We start from the raw sequence: 24,200 nt of genomic DNA, 5'->3' as shown, positions 1-24,200 counted from the left end.
TTCAGGGTGGGAGAAGTCAAGGGTTGCTTTATAGAGGGGAGGGTTATGAGTGAGGGGACAGTATCCAAGGAGAGGGAAGTGTGGAGACATAAGACAGCAGGGTCAGGAAGGGAAGCGCGATGGTGTGTGGATGAGTGGGAAACGATCATGGAGATGGAAGAGGAATTGGGAAATGAAATTGGAAATTTCCAATTCATTCACTGAAGGGTGGGGTTAGGGGGCTCTCCAACGTAAAAACAGCTGCTTTTCGGTAAAACAAGAATCAGGAAATTGTCAGTGAGTGGGAGCTGCAGCTGGATACACACCATGTACAAACAGAGCACAATTCACATCTCGCCCCCTGGATTCACAGTCACTGAGGGCAGTGAGGGAGGACCCTTGGGGACCACGTCCTTATTTTTCAAAAATAGACATTATTCACAATTTTTTACCAAATAAATGGATTCTGTCTTTTCACATCTTTAGTGTCATAACCGTACATTCCCATTCACTGTACATTTCTAGATACCTTCACTATCCACCACTGCCAACACTGGGCCAGCTTGTTTCAGGGATATCCCCTCAGTCTCAGCCCCACAGGGCCCTGTAATGGGAGGACTCTGGGCTGTGGTCCTTCCCCACAGTGCCCTCTTGTTGGGTCGACCAAGCTGCAGTGCGTCCCTCAACACATATTCCTGCAGCCTGGAATGTGCCAATCATGTCAAGGGGTTTAGTTGAATCACTTCTGGTTCACCCAGCCTTTCCAGTTAAGAACGTTGCACTTTGCACTGTGCCATTACCTTTAATGACTTTATCTTCTTTCCTGTGGATCATTACGTTGAAGGCAGCAGCTGTGACCACTAGGCCGGCCAACACCCAGAAAACCTCCAGCCAGGCGTCAAATTCATCGGCTTTAAGGAAGAAATCATCTGGAAGGGAAATGAACAGAGAAGTTTCAGGGTTTACAGGGGCATATTTGTGCTTGGAAGTTTCCCATTTTATTTTTGTTAAATCCTGGGAGTTTTTACATCACTTGACAAAGTAGCAGAGGAGGAAGTGAGGAAGATTTGGGATGTGGGAGGATACGATTGTGGGGAGGGCGCTCCTGGGCCTCCTCCAAACCCTTCCACACTGGGAGAAGGGGAACTTTCCCCAGTATTCTGACTGCTGACATAGCAGGTGTCTGATGTTAGGTGATATGGAGTTTGTCCATAGTGGTCTCAGCATTGAATATCAGTCTGCATCAGAATGGGTCAGGTCATCCATAAGACCCAAAGAAATAATCTGCCCCTCCATTTAATAATGAGCTGATCCATTTTCCCATATAGCCTCGGCTAATCAGCAAACATCAACCTATTCCTTAAGTCCACCCTTATCATATTTATAACAAGGTCTTGAGGAACACGACCAACTTCAAAATAACTCCTAATTTGTAGTTATCTAAAGAAATAATGTTTGGGAAGTTAAAATTTATCAGATAGTTGTTTGCATGAAGCTAAATTATCATCAATAAATAAATCTTGAAAAGATTGGATACCCAACTTCAACCCTTCATGAAGAGCAGAATCTTGCACAGAAGGTGGAGACAAAGAATAGGGCAAGTAGAAATCTACGATATCCAAAAAAAAATTCTAAATTGAAACCAAATTCTCACAGTATGCTCAATATCAAAATTATCGGTGAATTTGGAAGCAGAGAAAGTTAATGGCACTCGGAGTATCAAAGAAGAGAATATTTTTAGTTGAGTTAATTTCTAATTTAATCTAATTTGAAGTGTCCTTAAAATAATGAATCCAAAAAGAGACAAATCTAATATTAGCCACCCAATATTAAAATCTAAAATCAGGTAATGCCGAACCACCTTTTTTTAAAGTTTGAAGTAAAACTTTACTAAGAGTAGGATGCTTAATTTACAAATATATGAGGAAATAATTGGTGGTGAATCAAACAAAGTTTTTGGACCAAAAACAGGAACAGGTTTGAAAATATATAAAAACTTGAGTCAGATGGAATATAATCTTACTGTTTATTTTTCTCACAAAGAGCATGACCATTCACTTTCCAACATTGTAGGAAGGTTACAGCAGGATTTAGACAGGACGCAGAGTTGGGCAGAAAAGTGGCAGATTGTGTTCAATCCAGATAAGCGTGAGGTGATGAATTTTGGAAGGACAAACCAGAAGGCTGAGTATGGAGTTAATGGTCGGATACTTAAAAGTGGTTCAAATCCATACATCCCTCAAGATCACCTCACAGGCTGATAGGATAGTTAAAAAGGCCTATGGGATGCTGCGCTTCATTTGTTGGGGAATTGAGTTCAGGAGTAGGGAGGTCATGTTGCAATTCTACAAATATCTGGTAAAACCACACAGTCTATTGTGTTCAGGTCTGGTCACCTCATTGTAGGAAGGATGTGGCTCTGGAGAGAGTGCAGTATAGGTTTACCAGGATGATGACTGGATTGGGAAACAAATCTAATGAGGCAAGGTTAACAGAACTGAATCTTTTCTCTTTGGAGTGTAGAAGGATGAGAGGAGAATTGATAGAGTTCTAAAGAATTATAAGAGGGATGGATAGGGTGGACAGCCAGCACCTGTTTCCCAGGGCGGGAATAGCAAACACCAGAGGACATCTGTACAAAGTTAAGGGGGTGGTTTAGGGGAGACCTCAGGGGTAAGTTTTTTACAGAGTTGTGGGTGCCTGGAATGCTTTGACGGGGAAGATGGTGGCGGCTGAAACATTAGGAGCATTATGAACAGGCACACGAATGAAAGTAAAATAGAAGGTTCCAGGGTAGGGAGGGTTTAGAATTTTTTTTATAAGGAATATATAGGTCAGCACAACATTGAGGGACAAAGGGACTGAACCATGCTGTAATGTTCAGTTCTTCCTCATTTGCCACTGCTCTCCCCATTTCCCTAATCTATCTAAGCCCTTCTGCAGCCTCCATCTTTCCTCAAATCTACCATCTCCTCTCCCTCTCTTTGTATCATCTGAACACTTGGCCCAAAGCCATTCACTCCATAATCCAAGTCATTAATATACAACATAAAAAGAAGTGATCCATCAGCAATTCCTGTGGAACTCCAGTAGCAACTGGCAGCCAATCAGCATATGATCCCTGTATCTGTCTCTGCTTCCTACCAATCACCCAATGCTCTACCACACTAGTATGTTTCCTGTAATTCCATGGGCTCTTAATTTGTTAAGTGCTCTCATGTGTGTCATCTTATCGAAGACCTTCTGAAAATCCAAATCCACAGCATAAACTGCATCTCCTTTATCGAGCCTGTTTGTCAAACAATTCCAATTGGGTTGCCAAGCCAGATTTACAAAGTCAGAATTATTCTGACTTTGTTCCTCTCTCTGCGGCAACACAAGAAAACTTCGAATTTTGTGCTCTCTTTTTCTCTCTCTCTCTCTCTCTAAGATCTTTTGGCTTCAGTTTATCAAACAAATTGAATTTTGTTATGATCTTTGCTTCGATTGAGATCGAAGTTTTGTGAGTCTTGTGTGTTTTGTGTTTGTTTTGTGTCTAAGTGTTTCTGTGGGCTGGTTGGAAATATAACTTCGACTTTAATTGCATATGTTATATTTAGGCTGGGGAACTTATTAGTTTTACACTGTTATAGAAATTTGAATAGTAACCAGTGGGCATTGTTATAAAAGGGGGGATTTTGAATTAAAGTTTGAAGGTGAAATTCTGTTAATAAATTAATTGTTCATCTTCACCCCTGTGTGATATGCCTTCTTTGTGTTTGCTGGCTTGATTCTGTAACAATACAACTGGTATTAGGCGACACACCTTACCACTGGACTTTCATGCTAGTGGCCATAGGACAGCCCATTTTGGGAGTGGACTTGCTGAGGGTACATGACTTGTTGGTAGACGTGAAAGGGCAACATTTGTTCCACGACACCACATTCCACACATACCCACTTTCTTCAGGTCATTGGCTGGCAACACTGCTATGTGGGCAAACATTCGCCACTGAAAATTTTGCAAACATTTGCAGAGTTTCCAGAACAACTTACATCAGATTTCCATTTAGTCTCTCCACGTCATGGAGTTCAGAACTTCTTAACCACCACCGGCCCTCCCCTACATTCCAACACCTGGAGACCTCTTCAGCAGAATTAATTAACGGCGCTCCACTCCTAGTACCAGCCGACATCACAACTTCTCCAGCTGAAGATAAATCCTCGGTTACAGAGGAATTACAAGAACTAAGAAACAAGATGGTTTCCCTGGCTCCGGTTCCAGCAACTCATCATGGATCACCATCTACACAAGTTTCTGCTGCTCTCGACTCTACTTCTTACGCTTTTGTTCAGTGACCATCCCACTCTACACTCCTGCAGCAACATTACGAGGGGCCTAAAAAGTGCTGCAGCACAATGGATCTACAGTGCTATTGGACATTGGTGGTCGACCAGAACCTTTTACACGAGACAGACTAAAGCCTTCACACATGGACATTGCTGAACCTGGGCATGTCCCGCCTCCCAAGTGCCAGGAACGCCCTCTAAAATACCCAAAGTTGTTACGTTGCAGCCGTGCAACGATTCAGTTGGGTTCAGTGAAGTGGCTGATGGAGCAGCCCCACAGCTGGACAGACAGGATCACCGCTCTGAGTAGCCGGCAGAGATTGGTGCAGCCTCCCCTTGTTTTCACAGGAGAAGCTGACATTTCCAGACCCATGTGAGTTGATGCAGGATATTGCTTCCCTGCTGGCATGTTGCCAGAGTGACAATGACTGCAGCGCGCTGACATGATTCCCCTTTACGAGCCTCGCAGACATCACTCCCCTTTAAAATAAAATCTGTTGGTAGTTGTCTTTTCTCTGGTAAGCCGTGTGTCTTGAGCTCTGCAATTAATAGCACTAAATCATTTATTTTTTTGAGGTTTAAATGTCACTTCATTGTTATTCTGTTGTATTGAATTAATTGTTCTAGAGGATTGTTCTGCTAAAACTTTATTAGATCTTTCTCCGATTTCATAATATTTCTGCTTAGACCATAATATCATTTTCACTGTTCTACATGTTAACATTGGATTATACCTCCAAGCAAAGCTCGAAGATGCAAACTGCCTCACGAACACGTCTGCTGAAACCCTCTGGGACCAGCTGAAAATGGCCATACTGCAATCCACTAAAGAGGTACTGGGCTTCTCCTCCAGGAAAAACAAGGACTGGTTTGACGAAAACAAACAGGAAATCCAGGAGCTGCTGGCAAAGAAGCGATCTGCCCACCAGGCTCACCTTGCAAATCCTTCCTGGCCAGAGAGGAAACAAGCCTTACGTCTCACATGCAGCCATCTTCAGCGCAAACTCCGGGAGATCCAAAATGAGTGGTGGGCTAGCCTCGCCAAGCGAACCCAGCTTAGCGCCGACATTGGCGACTTCAGGGGGTTTTATGAGACATTAAAGGCTGTGTACAGCCCCTCACCCCAAGTCCAAAGCCCTCTGTGCAGCTCAGATGGCAAAGTCCTCCTCAGCGACAAGATCTCCATCCTCAATCGATGGTCAGAACACTTCCAATCTCATTTCAGTGCCAACTGCTCAGTCCAAGAATCTGCCCTGCTTCAGTTCCCTCAACACCCTTGAGTCTAAAGCTGGATGAGGTCCTTACCCGGGAAGAGACATAAGGCAACTGAACAACTGAAAAGTGGCAAACCAGCAGGTATGGATGGAATCCCCCCAGAGGTCTGGAAGGCTGGCGGCAAAACTCTGCATGTCAAACTGCATGAGTTTTTCATGCTCTGCTGGGACCAAGGAAAGCTGCCTCAGGACCTTTGTGATGCCATCATCATCACCCTGTACAAAAACAAAGGTGAGAAATCAGACTGCTCTAACTACAGGGGAATCACGCTACTCTCCATTGCAGGCAAAATCTTTGCTAGGATTCTCCTGAATAGACTACTACCTAGTGTCGCTGAAAATGTCCTCCCAGAATCTCAGTGCGGCTTTCGCGCAAACAGAGGAACCACTGACATGGTCTTTGCCCTCAGACAGCTCCAAGAAAAGTGCAGAGAACAAAACAAAGGACTCTACATCACTTTTATTAACCTCACCAAAGCCTTCAACACCGTGAGCAGGAAAGGGCTTTGGCAAATACTAGAGCGCCTCGGATGCCCCCCAAAGTTCCTCAACATGGTTATTCAACTGCATGAAAACCTACAAGGTCGGGACAGATAGAGCAATGAGCTCTCCGAACCCTTCTCCATTGACAACAGCGTGAAGCAAGGCTGCCGCCTCGCACCAACCCTCTTCACTATCTTCTTCAGCATGATGCTAAAACAAGCCATGAAAGACCTCAACAATGAAGACGCTGTTTACATTCGGTACCGCACGGATGGCAGTCTCTTCAATCTGAGGCGCCTGCAAGCTCACACCAAGACACAAGAGCAACTTTTCCGTGAACTACTCTTTGCAGACGATGCTGCTTTAGTTGCCCATTCAGAGACAGCTCTTCAGTCCAGCTCAAAATGTCCTGTTTTGCGGAAACTACCCAAATGTTTGGCCTGGAAGTCAGCCTGAAGAAAACTGAGGTCTTCCATCAGCCAGCTCCCCACCATGACTACCAGCCCCCCTACATCTCCATCGGGCACACAGAACTCAAAACATTACAAATAATGTTTCAAACAAATGTTTAGGCGAAAAAGTGCTGATGTGGAAAAAGTAAAGCCTGTGGGTTTGGGATTTTGGGCTCTTTTCCACAAAAATAGACATTATTCACAATAAATTTTTTACAAAAGGAAATCCATTCAGGGTCTCCTCACAACATTGTGTCCATACATTCCCATCACTGTGGATTCAGATTTATTGTCCAAGTACGTACATGGTATCACATATAGCCCTGAAATTCCCTTTTCCCACGGGCACGGCAGAATTACCACTAATGGGTATTGCAAAAACTTAACTGTACACAGAGTAAATGTAACAAATACAGAAATGTAAAAAGGTAACAAATGTAAACAAACTGACTGTGCAATACAGGGAGAACAAAGAAAATCAATAATGTGCACAAGTAACAGGCCCTTGAATGCGTCCCTGACTCAGTTTGTCGTTGAGGAATCTGATGGTGGAGGGGGAAGCAGCTGTTCCTGAACATGGTGGTGCGAGTCTTGTGGCCCAATACCTCTTTCCTGATGGCAGCAGCGAGAACCCAGCGCGGGCTGGGTGGTGAGGGTCTTTGATGATTGCTGCTACTCCAACAGCAGCGTTCCCTCCAGATGTTCTCGATAGTGGGGAGGGTTTTGCCTGTGATGTCCTTGGCTGTGGCCACTATCTTCTGGAGGGTTTTATGCTCAGGGTATTGGTGCCCCCACACAAGACCATCGTGCAGCCAGTTGGCATACTTTCTACCACACTTCTGTGGAAATTTGCCAGGGGCCACTTGGAAACGACCGAGACCCAGGATTTCTCCTCAAAGGAGTTGATCAGCTAGTGGCATGTGGGATCAATGGTGGTCCAACACTTCCCTCTCCCACTAGGAGGCCAGCACCCCAGGGAACCTCTCTGTCTCCCAGACAGTCAACAATGCCCTGCAGGTACCACCGGAGGGGATCAGGAACAGGTCATCCCTCTGGCAACGTGTGGTCGCAGCCATACAGGTTCAGTATCCCAACCCTCGACTGGACCCGCCACGGGAGGCCACACTGGACCACACAAGGGGAGGGTACCCAGGTCATCAGCGTCCTAATCAATGGGATGTACGAGGGGGATATCAAACAAAATTTTATTGAAAATGCGCACTCATGGGGCACCTTGTAACCACCGCAGCCCTGGCCTCAAGTCAGTGGTCCTGCCCCTCATGGCATAGAGGAATGGGAAGACTGTGCGGGAAGCCATCACCCTCCTGGAAGGTGTAGAATACATGCAGTGGCGTGGGGGGGGGTCACCCACCACCCACCCAGGTTTGTCAAGAGGCAGTGAGGACTGGAAATACATTTCCACCCAGCTTTACACACAGGCAGCTGTTCTTGGATCTGCCATGAGCTCATGGAATGGGGGGTAGTAAATGGGCCGAATGGCCGACTCCTGCTCCTAAATATTTATTCCTATGAATTGTGGACAACTCTCCCACCCGGTGGTTCCTGTCTGCTGTGACGAACAATTCCATGGCCATGAAATCTCCTCCACATTAACTTCCAGTCTTCATTGCGGACCAGCACCACTGGGGGAATTGTTCAGCTCAATACTGCTTGCCCTGTCATTGCGGACAAATACCACTGGGTGCGGGCGTTGTCCACTGTTCAGCTCGCCCTGTCATGCCAGAGCTGGACAAGGTGATGAGAGATGTTGACGGACAGAAGCTTCCACACGGGGATGAAATGGGGAATATAAGGGGTATAGATTTAAGGGGCTTCTGAGTAAGTGTGGGGGGGATGTAAGCGGTCAGTCCATCACACAAAGAGGGTGAGTGCGTGGAATGTGCTGCCAGTCACGGTGGTGAAGGAAGGGACAATGGGATTGGATAAAGAACAATTAGATCGGTTCATGGAACTGGGAAAAGTGGAAGGTTATGCAGTAGGGAAATTGATCCAGTCAGTTTTTAGGTCAACACAACACTTGGGCCAAACGGCCAGCACTGTGCTCTGGATTTCAAAGCTCTACGTGGGATGTGGCCAGGAGTATGTTGGAATCGTCACAACTGGAGATGCATCTCCCATCAACCCCTCCACTTCTTTTACCTGTGACATTCAGCCCATCTCCTCTGCTCCCCGCCCTCCCGCCTGTTGAATCAGTGTCTCCTCCTTTCCTTGAACGAAGACTTCCCCATTTGGGTGCCCTCCTTTCCATCTCCTTCTCACCTGCCCAGCTCCTGCATCCTCTCCTCTCATTCCACAGGACAGGTGTTGGTTTTGAGTCGACGACTGACATGGGTTTTGATCAAGTTCAGGTTTATCGTCATCTCACTGCATGTCTATAACCTGACGAAGCGCTCATCCACCTGAAACCTTCGCACACACCCTGTTTGGACACACGGTGCAAAAACCTTCAGCAACACTTAAAGGGGGCAAGATTATTGGCAATTAAACAGGAAAATCTGCAGACGCTGGGATCAAGGGCAATGGACAAATGAATCTCAGCAGGTCACTCAGAATCCAGAGGAAGTCAAGGGTAATAACCAACGACTTGGGCCTGGGCACTTCCTCAGTATTAAGGGAAAAAAAGGCAGGCGAATGCCTGAATAAAAACGTGGGAATAGGGGTGTAGAGGAGGGAGAAAGGGGCTGGCAGGGGGAGGAGGTTGTGGAGTGGAGGGAGGAAGGGGCAGGCAGGGGAGGAGGGGCAGAGAGGAGGGAGGAAGGGGTGAGTAGGGGGAGGAGTCCAGGCGGACAGGTAAGATGTCAGTTATTTAACCACATGGGTGTAATTAGGTGATGTGGGCCCATGGCCGGAAGGGCCTGTTACCCCGGCGTATCTCCAAATCCGAGAATGAAACTGCCAAGATAACAGAATGGAGCTTCCGGCAGAAATCACCACTCATCAGTCGTGTCCTATGTCCGAGTCCACGGTGAGTGCACTAACGAGCTGGAGAAACTCAGCAGGCCATGCAGCCTCCACAGGGAGTAAAAGGCACCCCTTCTCTTGCCAGAGATGTTGCTGGACCTGCTGAGTTTCTCTGGAACTGCTTAAGTCTGGAACATAAGCAGCAACTGCCATTTATAAATGGGTCGTGTTCAGTTGACAACATCCTGAAAGGAAGGGAAAAAAAATTCCCCTTTGTGTTGATTCTTTTATTTTTTTTAAGAATAAATTTCATTTTTTAGGTGATTCTTATTTCTCAACATGGTCACAGACGGGCAGACAGCAGATATGCCGGAAAACCCTTGTTATCCAGAATTCAAACAACCGGCAGCAAAGTGACAGAAAATAAATCGTTGCCTGATGCTATTCGGTGAGAGGTTGTTTTCTGTAACATAAAACAGAGCAGCTGTGACGGGGTAAAGTACACATGGGTGTGGTGGGTTTCACCATAGAACTAGAAATAATTTAGATCTGGGAAATATTGACCCTATTTATCCATAGGTGATATTTGGCAATAAAATCAACTATCTCATGAGGTCGTTTCATTTGCTTCAACTTTTGTTATTGTCCAATAAAATTATTTTAAACGATAAGAGTAGGAATGGTTATTGTCTTCGGAAGGGGTTCAAAGAGAATCAAGGCTGGGCGTGTAATTAACAGCGGTCTATTTGCACACAGGGGAATTCACAAAAATAACCCACCTACACATACCGAGTACCCATCCAGCAAGAGGCACAGTAACCGCGTAACAAATCAACGAACGTTCCCCCATCCACCCACAGGCACGATATACAGTGTAACTAAACGAGGACATACACGTGAACTTGATTCCCAGTGTTCCATTCGGCCCTCTGCAGCTGGCAAGTGTTCAGCAGTGGTCACAAGTACACTGGAATAATACGTAAATAACTACACATTGGGTGCAAATAAACCACCCCGAAACGGTGGGGAAGCGAGGGTTAAACACAACTCACGAACGAAACTGGTCTCCAGCATCGTCCCCAGCTTGGGATCTGGGGCAGGCCCATTGCAGTCAGCCCTCCAGAGCTGCCTGGATTTCAGTGATAATCTCAATTCAGCAGCAGGAATTGAGAAAGAGCAGAAAAAAGCTCCAGGTGCTGCTTTTTCAATGCAGGGACCGTCCACGTGACATGCAAGGATCAATTGCCCATCAGCCTCACCTGTAGAAAGAACTAACCCTTGATTGGCAGTGAATTAGAATGGAGGGATCTGGGAACTCAGATACATAATTACCTGAAAGTGACATCGCAGGTACTGTCGACAGGTTTGTAAAGAGAGCTTTTGCCACATTGGCCTTCATTAATCATACTACTAACTATAGGAGTTGAGATGTTACGGCAAAGTTGCAAAAGGCATTGGGGAGGCCAAATTTGGGGGATTGTGTGCAATTGGGTCATCGAGTTACAGGAAAGATATTAATCAATAAGATAGAAAGAGTGCAGAGAAGATTGACTAGGATGTGGCTGGGACTTCAGGGACTGACTTACAGGGAAAGGTTAAGCAGGTTAGGACGTTATTTCCTGGAGATCTGAAGAAAAAGAGGAAATTTGATAAAGGTATATAAAATTATGAGCGATAAGGACAGGTGGGTGGGGGGGGAGATAGTGTGTGTGATGGTCTGAGCTGTGTTCACAATGCTCTGCAGTTACTTGCAGTCTTGGGCAGGACCATCCATTCCCACACAATGATGAACCTTGACACAAAGTTCTTGCTGCTGTCGATCCGGATGTGGAATGGAAGGAACACCCAAAGGTCTGCAGACACCGTGATTGAAGTATGTTCCAATATTCACAAGGACAAAGGCTGAGAGGAACTATAGGCTTTATTGTACAGAAGTCTTGAACTGGCCCTGATCCAAGCTCGGGAAATGCAGGGAATGGAGAGGTGGCCCGACCTTTATGGCCTGGGTCCCAGGGGAGGAGTGCAGGTGAGAGTGTCATCAGGTGGCAGGCCAGCCCAAACCAACAAGGTCTTTAGCTCTTCATCAAGGTTACCTGAAACTGGTGATGTCACATCCAACTACACAGGCAATATTCGATATGTCGTTAAACAGGAAAGTCTGTAGACGCTGGAGTGAGTGTAATCCACACACGTGCTGGAGAAACTCCACAGAGCACACAGCATCTCTAGGAAGTACATGGTAACTGGCATTTTGGGCTTAAACCCTGCATCAAGGTATGAGGAAAAGGCAGGCAGGTGCATGAACGAAATGTTGCGAGGTGGGGGCTGGAAAGAGGAGAGGAGGAAGGGAGGAGCACGGTCTAACAGGTGATAGGTGGGAGGGTAGAAAGAAAAGCCGAGGTGATATAAAGGGAGGGGATGCCTCTTTGCATGGAGAGGGAAGGGGTGGAGAGCTGGAGAAAAGGTGGCAGAGTGATCGAGAAAGTGAGCCTCAGGAGGATTTAACAGAAGCTGGAGGTTTATCCAGACGTGACACAAGGTTAAACCCTCCAATTTGTGTGTCACCTTTGTTTGGCAGTGTATGTGGTTCTCCAGTTTACCCTGGCAACATAGACAGATGAGTCTGCATGGGAATGGGCTGAGGAACTGAGCTAGCTGGGACCTGGGGCCACTGTGGAGAGGGCACAGGTGCTCAGCCAAGTGTTCAGGGATGAGGCGCTCCCAGTCAAGGTGAGTCTCCTGTGGAGGGTCATGTAACCTCCGTCTGGGACCGGGTCCGAATGTGGATCATTGAGAGTCCTGTAACCTCTCCAGCGAGCCTAAGATCAGAGGTGACCTCACCTGCCAATTAAGGGTTAGTTCTTTCTCCAGGTGAGGCTGATGGGCAATTGATTCTTGCACGTCACGTGGATGGTCCCTGCATTGAAAAAGCAGCACCTGGAGTTTGTTTCCTGCTCTTTCTCAGTTCTTGCTGCTGTATTGAGACTATCAATGAAATCCAGGCAGTTCTGGAGGGCTGACTGCAATGGGCCTGCCCCAGATCCCAAGCTGGGGATGATGCTGGAGACCAGCTTCGTTCATTAGTGATGATTAATTTACTCATCATTAGTGGGCTGTGCCTGCTAGAGATCGGGTTGAGGGTCCAGTGTGTTTAACATTCGCTTCCCCACTGTTTCGCGGTGGTTTATTTGCACCCGATTGTCACATTTGTGGCCCAAAATGTGAAATTAATAGCACCATCAACAAATGATTTACCTGTTGAACATCTGCATGTCTTTATTTCTCTGCTTCCATTATTCCACCATCCCGCGCCTGCATACATCACATGCATGCCCTCTGACCTCCCGTCAGGGTCATCTCATACATATTCATTATCATGACATCCCTCCTTTCACCAGAAATAAACTTTATATCTTTATGTGTCTTAACCTTTCAATCTAAGTATACATCTTCTATGAATATCACCGAACATAATACATTGCTGTGTTTCTTTCTGTTTAAATGCAAACACTTTAACACTATCAATAGCATTTTTCTGCCTTCCAAACCAACAAAAGCAACATCAAATTCCCTCTTCACAAAATGTAACTTAACCATGTTATGACCAAATGTAATATAATGGCTCAACATTTCTTCTGTCGTTATACTAATACAATGGTCACCTCATATGCAAAATGTAAACGTTCTGATTGTTGGTTACTGCTACTGATGGTCCAAAGTCAAACCGCTTCAAGTATAAAATAAATGTTCGGCGCACAGTTTTCTTTTTCTAATAACGCTAAACATAACAAAACAGCGATGATCCAAGTAATCATAGCACAACTTCGCAAAGGTCTCTTTCTCGGAGTTCGCGATGGTTTCTTTCCTGACATCCACATATACGCATTCACTGCGTGTTTCACAAAGGCAGCGTTCGGCGTACACCCTTTTCATTATTTCTCTTTTGTTTACAACCATCACACATTTCCACTTTTCCTTGGCGTGTATCATTATTGCACTTCCACTGAATCAATACATTTTTTTTTCTTCATTGAAACTTATTCCAACTATCACAAACTTTCACTTTCATGATAATGCGCGCACGATTAGAAATATAGCACAAAATCTTCATATCGCTTAGGTGGTTTCCTGTCCCGTCTCAGCCTTCCTGCAATGCTACTGTCGCGACTTGCTTTCTCACTCTCAGCACTGGAAACACTGCTCGCTACGGCCTCTGGTGTTTCTGGTACTCTGGCCACTTCATCGGGAAAACTGGTAACTACCTCTGGAACGTTGTCTGGTCCCTCAAGTTGAGCAACTCGTACTGGATTTCCAACCACTTCACTCGGTGCCGCTCTGGATTGGTATTTTTTGACACCAGACACGTTTCTTTTGTAGAGGACTCCAGCTGGAGACCTGACTGTCACCATACTGCCGCTTCTGGATACAACAGTGTAGGGTTGATGGTAATAAGGTGTGTCTAGCTTACCACCACTCTCTTGCCTCACAAGAACATTATCTCCAGGCATGATGTCTGAGTACCTGGCCCCACGCCTCGAGTCTGCATACAGCTTTGCTGCCCCCTTCTTTTCAGCATCGTGGTCCTTCATCTCCTGGTCATCCCTGATTTCCTTCAGTTCGGGCATTTTTGTGTGGATTTTCCTCCCGAAGAGTACTTCTGCTGGACTTTTTCCTGTGGTTGCATGAGCGGTTGCCCGACAGAAAGCAACATAGGATAGCAATGCTTCTATCCAGTTCTGTCCTTCTGCATGAGCGATCCGTAGTCGTTTTTCGATGGACTGATTTTGTCTCTTTACTTCTCCGTTGGCTTGCGGCGATTTAGGAGTTACTTTGTGATGGTGGATGCCTGTGGTCCTCATATATTCAGCAAATGTCTCTGAAATGAACTGTGGACCATTGTCGGAGTATAGTGTAACAGGCAATCCATGCCTCGCGAAGATCTCTGCCAATGCTTGTATCGTTTTTTCAGTGGTCGTTGACCTCAGCACAGAGTACTCATAGTATCTGCTGTAATAGTCCACCACAACCATGATTGACTCGCCAGTTGGTAAAGGTCCGAGAAAATCAACAGCTCCATCGATCCACGGTGTTGTCGGAAGTTGCGTACTCCGGATCGGCTCTGGGGGATTACTCCTACTTGTGAGTTGACACCCATGGCAGGTTTTGACGAATTTCTCCGCGTCTCTATCACAACCTGGCCACCATACTTTACTCCTGAGGTTTTGCATGGTACCAACAATACCTAGGTGTCCTTCATGAGCTAATGATACTGTGAGAGATGGGAAAACTGATCTAAAATTATGAACATGAAGGAAACTAAAATTCATACATCAGTTAATGGCTGTAACCAGTACAAACAGGATGAACTTGGGGATTAGGATGCAGGAAAGCAGAGTCAGCACGATTAACATAAGAATCTTCTAGTCTTTGTGACAAGACCATAAGACTAAGATAAGGAGTGGTAAGGAACAATAGAATGTAGGAAGTTGAGGTAGTCTGGATCAGATAAGGGTCTCCTAGCCCTGGACAGAAGTACCAAGTCCTACATATCTAATTAGCTAACCTTACACAGATTTATACATATTAAATTAGCCAACCCTAGACAGGATGAGCCAACTCTGCATATCAAGAGACTGTAGCCCCGAGAATCAGGAAAGTGTGAATAAGGACAATAACATGAAGGGACACCGACAGGATACCCCCTGGTCCTCCAAGTATACTGAAATTGCACGTAGGCAGGCAGGATTGCCTAATGCCAAACCTCTCCAGCAGGAGGCAGAAGAATGTAAGGGGGAGGGTATTCCTATACTGAAATCAACTGTATAAAAGTTGGGTGAGCCCCAGTATATGTGTGTATTCCCAGGGTAAGGGGAAGCACCCAACTTTGCATTGTTGTAAAATAAATGTTCTTTGTTCTCAATTTTTGTCTCGAGCAATTTCTTTAAAGGTACTTCTATTTCTAACAAATGGGGGCTCGTCCGGGATCACACTCCCTCCACTGACAGAGTACCCCGACGACGAGAGTAGGTGCACCCCGGCTGATTCAGCTGGACTCAAGGACGACGGGTGGCTGGTCAGTGGAAGAAGCGAGTGATATCCGAGAAGAGGCATTGAGAACAAACGACGGAAGGAAGCGCGCTAGAGCATTGCTACTGGAACCCGGTAAGAGGAATTTTACTTGCCTCTCAGTATGGGAAATATGGGTAGCAAGGAAGAGAGTCCTGGTTCAGGATGTGAGGATCAGATAACTACATACAGCCCGCCCGGGTTGATGTTATCTGAGTGGGGCACGGGAAGGACCCGTGGAAAGGACAAACTGACCATGGTCAGGTATTGTTGTAGGGACTGGGTTAAATACCCGATAAAAGGGAGCTCCGTGTACTGGCCAAAACTCGGATCCGAGATGACTGGATGTGTCAAGCATTGAACATCTGGCTCTATCAAAACCAGAGAGATAACCTAGAGAGCAGAGAATATGCAGCCTGCTGGCTTAGGGGATCATTTGATCAATTGGTTTTGAAAGAAAAAGAGTACAAGGACAAGAGAGAGGAGGAACCTTTTGTCCCTGAACCACAAGGGTGGGATGTGTTACATTCCCTCCCTCCACCTTATGTTCCTCCTATGCCGGCTCCTATCTTTCCTCCCCTTCCTATAACCTACCCTTCTGCACCTTCCCACCTCCCCCACCACTAGAGAAGAGAGCAGGAGTGGTATGATGACTCGCTCACAAAGCACTCGATTACCATCCCTGTTGACAGGAGAGAGAGGTAACTTTAATTCAGAATAGCGTGAGACTCTTCAGGAAGAAAGGGCAGAACCCTTTGATTCATTTCCCAGGGAGCAGGAACCCAGACCTAATAAGCTAGAAACCAACTGGATGAGACCACTGCGGGAAGTTCCCATGGGAGAGGGTCTCGGTTTCGTAAATGTGTCCCTGACCAGTACTGAAGTTCGTAACTTTAAGAAAGAACTGACCTCCCTGATAGAAGATCCCCAGGGATGTGCCGAACAGTTAGACTAATTTTTGGACCAAATATATATACAATATGGGGGTCTCGACATAGAATCCCCAGCAGGGGAACAATTGGTACTAACTGATTTTGTTACCAACTCAGCCCCAGACATTAGAAGAAAATTATAAAAGACAGAAAATTGGCATGAGCAGGGAATAACCCAGCTTCTACAGATAGCACAAAAAAGCATTTGTCCAGACATCTGAGGATAAGCAGAAAGCAAAGGCTAAAATTTTAATGCAAGCAGTTAAAGGAATAGTAGATGAGTAACATGAAAAAAGGCAGGGACTGTGTGCCAGCTCCTGAATGTTGGGAGAAGTGCAGGGAGTGGGAGAGTAGAGACCAGAGATAATTTCATAAATCACGACTTCCCACTTCAGTCACTGACCAATATTGATTAAAATTCATGCTAAAATTTAAATGTCATAAAGGATCGTTTATCAATACTGTAGAATGAGCGAATTTAACTACCAGTTAATTCCAATTTATGAAATAAATTGTATTCAAATGTGATTTTGCACAGGGAGTACCTGAGAGTTGAGTGATGTTATAACATTTGCAGGGAGAAATGTTTGCGCAAATAGGGTGAGTTCGACACTTCTTAACTTTAAGTGTATGTGAGATAAAGAAAGGATCTGATGTGTAAAGTGGCTGGATCAGCCAGTTGAAGGGGGAGTGTGCATGTCCCTTTAAGTGCACTGTGGCACTTGAAATTGAGGCTTCAGGCTCTTGTCTTGCAGTTAGAGGTATTTCTTCTACACATTCAGCAGTCAAGGTCCGTGAGTTTAAAGATCACCCACCTCTGGAGAATAAAGATACCTCTGGGGATTCCTATGGGGATTCCTATAAGTTTAATCATTCATTTCTCTGGTGCATTTTCCTCTGGAGTGAAATTAATGCCTCAGCACAATTTCTCTGTATTGCCGCTGTTATTTAATTCATGATAACTTTCCCCCATTCATCAGGTTTATATTTAAATCCGGTAGTGCGGAAGTTACATTGTAAATAATCACGGAGGTAACCCCTGCGCAACTGGATTCAGCTTAATGGAGAAATAAACCTGCGAACTGGTCTATGGTGCTGTGTGAGTACTGCAATAGGTGGAATATGATTTAAATTGGTGGCATAGTTCAGAACAATTGGGTGCATAAGAATAATAATATCATTAAGAACTCACAGATCTTGTACCAGATGCTATTCAGTACATCTTGACTTAAGGACTGGAGAAATTGGCATGTTAGAATGAGATTGGCATGGCACCAATATTTCTTGATTCAATAATGACTCCACAAGCTCCAGGATTCATGCAGCAGAACTTTTAAGTGGAATATAATAGAAACTAGCCTGTACTTAAATGATTGTGTGTGCAATCTTCATAAGAACATCTTTTAACTTTTTTTGGTGCCTGTTTTACAGACTGTTTTAAATAAGGCCAGCTCCTGTGAGCTGTGGCACAAGGCATTTTACTTAAGGCAGAACTAAAGGTTGAATATGTTTCAAGTTCTCTTGCAGGGGCTCTTGTGCTGCAATGTCTGTTATGTACTCACTCTAACAAATTGGAGGGTTGTGCCCCATACAGACAAGCAGCTCCAACTGCATTTTAATAAGGTCTAACATATTCAAAACCCATGCAAATATGGTTTGTGTTTCATTTTACAATTTTTACACTAACACAAAGGAAAGTCAGATTGTTATTCATTTTATTAAAATCTAGTGATTGGTTATATGTAAAAGCATGGCAAGAGGATCAACTAAAACCTGCCTGGGATGGTCCCTGCTGTGTACTTTTAATTACTGACACCGCAGTAAGAACAAGAGAAAAAGACTGGACCCACATTCATAAAGAAGCAAACCAGCTTCTGAACCACAACATTACGACACACAGACACAACCCTCAACCTGGCGTGCAGTTCCTCATCCTTCTGACCTGAAAGTGACACTACACCGTGAAAAAGTGCCGTAATGTTGTTTTTACCATTTATTGTATTGTTTAATTGTTGCTTCTCCATTTCTGGGACAGCACTTAATTACTCACAATGTATTTAAAGTCCTCCTGGGATAGGGGCAGCAGAGGTGACAATTATTTTCCTTCAGAATGTAGACAGGGCATAGATTTAATGTATAGTCATAGTGGGGTATGGGTTAACAAGGGATTCCAACACGGACCAGGGGAACTGAACAGCTTTAGTGGAGTACATCTAATTTGTATCTTAGCCTACACAGGTATTAAAGACAGGAGTTTTAAAGCGATAGCACAAAGGACATGGTGGGACAAAGACAGACAGAATGGTAGTCAGGATTGTACATGTCGCAGAGAGAGAGAGTTAATACATATGCTAATGTACACAGACAGGCTGCAACTCACAAGTTCAATGATACCCATGCTAATGTTAGCAGACAAGCTGCAACACACAGTTAAATCACAAGAAACAATCCCCCCAGCTCGGTCTCTTTTCATCACAAACACCACCCCGTGAAGGGGAGCACCAGTTACAAACAACGTGAGCTGCTACAGTACTCTAAAGCTGCTTGGCATTTCAATATCAGACTCCAGACAGCCTTCAGAGATCGGTGGCCCTGGGATTCAGGGCTGAAGAGGAACGGCAGATACGAGCCACAATTCAACGGAACCGCCTGACTCGCGACTATTCGTTCGCTGCTGAAGGCAGCATTTCTCAGAGACTTCTACAGGACAATGCTTACAACAGTCGGGTGGTTAAAGACACTGCTTCAGGACTTCGACAAGAATCTGCCCATGCCCATGTTCAGACTTGGCAACCTTGGACTGATGTGGGATGGACTAGACTTTTTACTGAAAACTGGAGCCTGATACTCACAACCTTTATAGCAGCTGGACTCGCTACTCTGACCTTTATGGTGCTCCCCTGCCTAAAGACTTGGCTGCAGTTTTTAATTCATCGAACCCCTCGTCAGAACACTATACCCCAAAGAAAGTATGTTTCCCTAACTCTATCCAACGACACAGAGACTGCAATTCGGTTATTGACCAGCTGGGTAAAACAACACCTTACACTTTACAGCATCAGTAATACTGATCTAAAAGAAAAGTGAGGAAGGGGGGGGATCAGTCACACTGAGACCAGTAACCAAAGATCAGTAACACTGATCATGGTGAAAGATCAGTATTACTGATATAAAAGAAAAGTGAGGATTGTGAGAGATGGGAAAACTGATCTAAAATTATGAACATGAAGGAAACTAAAATTCATACATCAGTTAATGGCTGTAACCAGTACAAACAGGATGAGCTTGGGGATTAGGATGCAGGAAAGCAGAGTCAGCACGATTAACATAAGAATCTTCCAGTCTTTGTGACAAGACCATAAGACTAAGATAAGGAGTGGTAAGGAACAATAGAATGTAGGAAGTTGAGGTAGTCTGGATCAGATAAGGGTCTCCTAGCCCTGGACAGAAGTACCAAGTCCTACATATCTAATTAGCTAACCATACACAGATTTATACATATGAAATTAGCCAACCCTAGATAGAATGAGTCAACTCTGCATATCAAGAGACTGTAGCCCCGAGAATCAGGAAAGTGTGAATAAGGACAATAACATGAAGGGACACCGACAGGATACCCCCTGGTCCTCCAAGTATACTGAAATTGCACGTAGGCAGGCAGGATTGCCTAATGCCAAACCTCTCCAGCAGGAGGCAGAAGAATGTAAGGGGGAGGGTATTCCTATACTGAAATCAACTGTATAAAAGTTGGGTGAGCCCCAGTATATGTGTGTATTCCCAGGGTAAGGGGAAGCACCCAACTTTGCATTGTTGTAAAATAAATGTTCTTTGTTCTCAATTTTTGTCTCGAGCAATTTCTTTAAAGGTACTTCTATTTCTAACAATACGATCTTCGGTCTCAACCTCTGTGGTATCACCAATCTACAACCCCTCAACACACACTGCCCAATGCAACAAAGTTTATCTCTAATGGAAACATATGCCTTGTGAGTGCACTTGTCCCATTGTTCACTTTGGATACATTCTCTAACTTCCATGAGTTCTGGGTCATGTTCAGACTCTCTCTCGACTTCCCTCGTTGTCACAGCTCCCGGTGTCGACTGGATAGCTACGAAACGTACAAAGCTCTCTGCTTCTGTCCCCAATTCTGTCTTGGATTGTGGGCATCCATCTTTCAACAATCTGGACAGTGGATCAGCAATGTTTGCTTTCCCAGCAATGTGGACTACTCTGTACTTGTACGGTTGGAGTCTGAGCACCCATCGTTCTATCCTGGCACACGGTTTGAACCTGGCAGCATAGATCACCTCCAATGGTTTATGGTCCATGATAAGTTCAAATTCAATGCCATACAAATATGCATGGAATCTCTCGCAGGCCCATACAAGTCCGAGTGCTTCTTTCTCTGTCTGAGAATATCTCCTTTCAATGTCTGTCAAAGATCTGCTGGCATATGCAATGATTCTTGGTCCCTCATCCTGCGTCTGGACCAACACGGCTCCTAAACCAACAGGGCTAGCATCCGCTATAACTTTGGTTGGTGAATCCGGCTCATAATACCCAAGAGTATCGGCATTCGTCAAACTTTGTTTCAGAGTGTGAATGCTTCCTTCTGCTCAGGGCCAAAATGGAATGGTACACCTTTCCTGGTTAGTTTCCTCAGTGGCAGTGTAGCAAAGTTGCGCAATAATTGACCAATCCCAAGAAACTCCTTATCTCCGTTGCATTCTGGGGTTCACGTGCATCGGCAACAGCTTTCACCTTGGCATCAGCTGGGTTCAGTCCTTCCCGTGTAAGCCTATGTCCCATGAAGTCCATCTCTGAGACACCGAACTGGCACTTGTCTCCATTCACAGTAAGGCCTGCCCCCTGTAGTCTGGATAGCACAAGCCTCAACTGTCTGTCATGCTCTTCCTGTGTAGCCGCATGGACTATGATGTCATCAGAAATGTTGGCGACTCCAGGACTGCCTTGAATCACTCGATGCATTTTGTACTGGTAAATCTCAGGAGCTGCATTGATGCTGAACGATAGCCTCTTGTACCGGTACAATCCACAGTGAGTCACAAATGTTGTCACATCCCTGGATTCTGGGTCCAGCTCTAGTTGATGATATCCCTATTTTAAATTGATTTTTTGAGAACACCTGACTAGTTGTTAACTCCTGGAGTACTTCTTCTACTGTTGGTATAGGGTGTCCTTCTTGAATTATAGCTTCATTGGCCATCCTCATATCAAGACACAGTCTCGTGTCATCATTTGGTTTGGGCATGATCACTACTGGGCTGACCCATTGCGCTGAATGTTCTACAGATTCAATAATGTCTTGCTCAATCAACTCTTTGATTTTGGCCTCGACTTTCCCACGAAGTCCAAATGGAGTTCTGCGCATTGCTTGCACCTTGGTTTGACCGTTTTGTCCACTGCTAGCTTTAGTTGTCGACCTTTCACCTTTCCTTCTCCCTGGAAAACTGCAGGGAATTCTTGCTTCATATCCTCGTATGACTGAACTGAATTGACACGAGCTCCAATATGAAGTATTGCCAGATCTTGCGTCATGCGTCTACTCAGCAATGGTTCTCCCCTCTCGTCTATGACAACAAACTCTGCTTCGGTGTGCTTGTCACCAGCTTCAACAGTTGCAGTGAAACATACAATGGTCTGCAATGGCTTGGTTGCTGTGTATGAATACAGTTTCTTTGAACACTTCTTTCACGTACAAATTATCTTTTTTTTTCAATTTCTCCCATAAGTGTCGGTCAATTACATTACTGTCACTGCCCGAGTCTACAATGACCGGAACTGTCACATCACCAATTATCACTGAGACTTTCTCATGATGGTCATCATACAATGTAAACTGATAGTATTTCTGCCCATCCTGGTTGTCGTCATCATCGTCACTTTCTGGGTCACCTTCTATATGGTGAATAATGCTTTGGTTTCTCTGTCCATAATTGCCTTTCTTTCCAGGAGACTTTCCTTTCCCCCAAGCTTTGCCCTTAGAAGCTGTATTCTTCCCATTCTGGTTTGCATTTGACTTGCTTTTGCATTTCTTTGCAAAGTGGTCTTTACCTCCACACTTTCTGCAAACTTTGCCTTTTGCTGGGCAGCATGGGTCTTTTCTGACCTCTGTCTCCACATCTGTAACACTCCAATTCACGAGTCGACATATTTCTTGGCTGGCTATAGCTATGCGAGAGCCTATTTACTTGTTGACCAACTTTGTCTTTACTGGGCTGGCTTGAGTTGTCTTTCAGTTTCATGGTATGAAATTGCCCCTCAACAGCCTCTAATGCAGCAGCAATTGCTAAAGCATTGGTAAGTTTCAACTCACCCCCTTTTTCCAGCAATCGCCTTCTGAGTTTGTCTGATCTGCAGTGCTGCATGACTTGATCCAATAACTGGTTGTCCAAATCAGCTGCCACGTCATTGCATCCAACAGCCAGTTGTCGCAATCTCGTCACGTACTGGGTGACCGTTTCCCCATCTTCCTGTTTTGTTTTGCGAAACAAATGGCGTTGAAATGTGGCATTCGGTGTCACTACATAGTGTGCATTCAATGCATCTACAGCTTTCTGGTATTCCTCCTTCCTCCCAGTATTCAAAAGCGTCTTAAAAGTTTCCCGAACTGCAGGTCCTGCGGTGAAGAGAAGTAACGCCCTCCGCTGCGCTTTCTGCTCCGCCGTACTCCCATCGAGAAATAGGCCACAACTGTCGGCGTAAGCTTCGAACTCTTCAAGCCATGCCTTCCACTTCACGCTTACAGTACTTGCATCGCCCGTCGGGTCAAAATGAGGAACAACACAAAGTGCTAGAAATTCAGCTCCAGTGACTGCCATGATGAAACGTTCCAGCTCAAAGCCACAGATTAAAATTCAAAATCCAAAATGTTTCTCCTCGTCGCCAATGTCACATTTGTGGCCCGAAATGTGAAATTGATAACACCATCAACACATGATTTACCTGTTGAACATCAGCGTGTCTTTATTTCTCTGCTTCCATTATTCCTCCATTTCGCACCTGCATACAACTCGCATGCCCTCTCACTTCCGGTCAGGTGAAAACCTCAACCCCTATCTGCATACTCATTATCATGACAGTCCCTGCGTCACCTGCTGAGTCCCTCCAGCACGTTTTTGTATTGCACTCCAATCACAGTGTCTCCAGACTTTCCCGTTTAACTTAAAAATACGGAAGGTGTATTGACTGGTGAGAGATTTGATACAAAAGAGGTAAAAGAGCAAATACTTGCAGAGTTTAATGATGTGAGGAAGCAGGACAAGTTTCATGAAATGACCCTCACAAGACAAGGGTCCTCTCTTCTGGTTCCCTTCTTGATAAGGTGGCTGGGTTCGACCCTGATAGCTCCCTGTGGGAAGGTACCTGTCGCTCCCTGTTACAGCAGGGCTTCCACTGGTTGGACCCAGGAGAGTGGGCAGCGGAGATACAACACTGCTCCACACATTGTTCTTCGCCTGGTGTGGGCAGCACCAAATAGGTTTCAAACAGCCTGTTGGAGGAGTCGACAGTGTTCTTTTAACATCCTGCAACCATGGAGGTCAGTGCTCAAGATGGCAAGACGTGCAGGGCAGAGTACCAGGAGGGGTTGTAGTCACCAGGGTACAGGCACGGGGCACCTGAAATGGGGAGATCACCCTCCCCCCCTCCCTTGAGAGGAAGAAGCATACAGGACTATGACCACAGCATCAGATCAGTGAGGGGCTCAGCGGCTGAAGGTCCCTGAGAGACTGTTGGTGAAG

At 45.3% G+C, this 24,200-nt stretch overlaps 1 long non-coding RNA gene across 2 annotated transcripts in view; it reads right to left on the bottom strand.

Annotated features, from left to right (window-relative positions):
* Positions 1-22,847, bottom strand: part of LOC138754770 (uncharacterized) — a 33,999-nt gene extending 11,152 nt beyond the window's left edge. The window contains exons 1-2 of one of the 2 annotated variants that reach the window (XR_011351924.1): positions 22,775-22,847; positions 780-908 (exon numbers count right to left, since the gene is read on the bottom strand). This is a non-coding gene — a long non-coding RNA (uncharacterized lncRNA). Of the gene's footprint in view, positions 1-779; positions 909-8,797; positions 8,936-22,774 lie in introns of those variants that run through there. The other variant, XR_011351923.1, reaches the window with a different exon arrangement.
* Between the last annotated feature and the right edge of the window lie 1,353 nt (positions 22,848-24,200).

Source organism: Narcine bancroftii, chromosome 2, assembly GCF_036971445.1.
Source record: "Narcine bancroftii isolate sNarBan1 chromosome 2, sNarBan1.hap1, whole genome shotgun sequence".
NCBI classification, from domain to species: Eukaryota; Metazoa; Chordata; class Chondrichthyes; order Torpediniformes; family Narcinidae; genus Narcine; species Narcine bancroftii.
This window is presented reverse-complemented; position numbering and strand designations above follow the sequence as displayed.